Here is a 2,662-nt window from a genome sequence, read left to right as displayed (position 1 = left end):
CCACCCGTCCCTCTTGTCCCTCTTTTCCTTTCTCTATCCGTCAACCTTCCAGCCTTCCGCCTCCAACGCCGCCTGTTCCTTCATGTCGGCTTCCTCCTGGAAAACAGGCCTTGTCCGTGGTTGCCTTTCAGCCCTCTGAGAGAGGTGGAGACGCAGGCAGTGGGTTGGGCATCGGTTCTGGTGCTCGTGCGTGTGTGCGTGCGTGCGGACTTCGGATTTCTGGTGCCTGCCTGCCTGGCCTGCTTTCCCCGTCTTCTTCATGATTTGGACTCATGGGAAGTGTGTGTGTGTGTGGGGGGGGAGTCGGGTCCTTATTTCTCTGGACCACCTCTTGGGTCCCATCCCACGAGGCATCTTTCTGATGGGGTGACCTGGAAGTCCGAACGTAGGGAATTTTCTTTTCTTTCTTTCTTTCTTTCTTTCTTTCTTTCTTTCTTTATTTCTTTCTTTCTTCTTTCTTTCTTTCTTTCCTTTCTATTTTTACTGGATTTTGAGAGAGAGAGAGAGAGAGAGAGAGAGAAAGGGGCAGAGACCTAGGCAGAGGGAGAAGCAGGCTCCAATGCAAGGAGCTCGATGTGGGCCTGGATCCCCGGATCCTGTGATCACGACGTGCCCCTAAGGCAGATGCTCCACACGGAGCCACCCAAGCGTCCCCGTTTCTGTATTATAAGGGAGACAGACAGGCAACGTGTGTTCAGAGGGACGGAAACAGAGCCCGTGTGCTGAGGTTTCTCGGAGCCCTTTGGACCTTTGGCCGGTGCGAAAGCCAAGGGAGCGGGGCCCAGAAACGTTCAAGGCTGAGAATTCCCTTGCTCAATATTCATTTCGCAGATGCCTGATTGCAAGTGGTATGGTATGGAATGGAATGGAATGGAATGGAATGGCATGGCATGGCATGGCATGGCATGGCATGGCATGGCAAACGTGTCTGTCTGTTTGGGTTACTAGCAGGACCCAGAGAGCCGAAGGTCTCGACCTCAGGGACTTGAAGTTGCAAGTTGGATGCCAGAGATAGAGAGGTAGGCTCAGGCAGGCAGGGCCAGAAAGCTGGCTCGCCCGCCCGGGGAGTCCAGGTGTTAGTCTTATGGGATCGCAGGGCAGCTGGGACACAGCCTGGTCCGGATCCACCCAGGTCCAGTAGCGTTTCCCGACTCAGGAAAACGTCGGGCGCCCAAGCGGGGCCTTCCTTAGGGATGTTTCGCTCCCCCTCCCCCTCCCCGGGACGGGGACATCTGCACCGCTAGGGGGCGCACCGGCCGCCGGCGGCGGCGGCAGCGTCTTCCGAACTACCCATGCCGCCCTGGTTCCGGTTCCGGTTCCGGTTCCAGCCCCCGGGAAGGGCGCACTTGGAAACGTCATCCGAGGCGTCCTGGAGCCCTCACCCCCAAAGATCCGGGACACCGGACGGCGGGCGTCGTTCCCGATCGGTTGTAGAAATGTCCGCAAGGGGATCCCTGGGTGGCTCAGCGGTTTAGCGCCTGCTTTTGGCCCAGAGCGCGATCCTGGAGTCCCGGGATCGAGTCCCACGTCGGGCTCCCGGCATGGAACCTGCTTCTCCCTCCTCCTGTGTCTCTGCCTCTCTCTCTCTCTCTCTCTCTCTCTTTCTCTATCATAAATAAATAAATAAATAAATAAATAAATAAATAAATAAATAATTCTTTAAAAAAAAAAATGTCCACAACCCCAAAGCTGTCCTTCCTGCCTCACGTCCCCACGCCCCGGCACCGTGTGCGCAGGGAGAGGGGCCCTCCGCTTTGTCGCCACTGCTACAGCAGACAAGAACACGTCCTCAGCACAAGAACGGTCCCATGAGAATCGGCCCCGTCTTAGCTTATTCCCTAGGTGGATACGGTAGGGTGTCGTCTAGACATAGACGTAGAGCACGAGGTCGCGTGCGGGGAGCAGAGGAACACGCAAGGCCTTGGGGGAAGCAATGGGGAGTAAGAGGGGTGCGTTAGAGACGCCCGGGATCGAATCCCACATCGGGCTCCCAGTGTATGGAGCCTGCTTCTCCCTCTGCGTGTGTCTCTGTCTCTGTGTCTGTCTCTCTGTGTGTGTGTGTGTGTGTGTGTGTGTGTGTGTGTGAGTGACTATCATAAATAAATAGAAATCTAAAAACAAAAAAAAAGAAAGAAGAAAAGAAAGAAAGAAAGAAAGAAAGAAAAAAAGAAAGAAAAAGAAAAACTAAAAAAAAAATAAATAAATAAAAAAGGCCAACTTGCGGCAACGGCGGGTGGCCCGGGCAGTCGAGCTCCGCCTTCAGCCCAGGGCGTGGTCCTGGAGATGCGGGCTCAGAGTCCCACGTCGGGCGTCCTGGATGGAGCCTGATACTCCGTCTCTCCGTCTCTGACTAAAGAAAGAAAGTAAGAAAGAAAGAAAGAAAGAAAGAAAGAAAGAAAGAAAGAACAATGAATAATGAATGAATGAACGAATAAAAAGTAAGCAAATAAGCAAATAAGCAAGTCCATCCATCCATCCATCCATCCATCCACCCATCCAAACATCCAAACATCCAAACATCCAAACATCCAAACAAACAAACCTTCCAAGAAAAGAAAAGAAAAAAAAAGGCCAACTTGCGGGAACGGCCGGGTGGCCCGGCGGTCGAGGTCCAGCTTCAGCCCCGGGCGTGGTCCTGGAGACGCAGGCTCAGAGTCCCACG

This window comes from Vulpes vulpes, chromosome 8 (genome assembly GCF_048418805.1).
Source record: "Vulpes vulpes isolate BD-2025 chromosome 8, VulVul3, whole genome shotgun sequence".
Taxonomy (NCBI): Eukaryota; Metazoa; Chordata; class Mammalia; order Carnivora; family Canidae; genus Vulpes; species Vulpes vulpes.
This window is presented reverse-complemented; position numbering follows the sequence as displayed.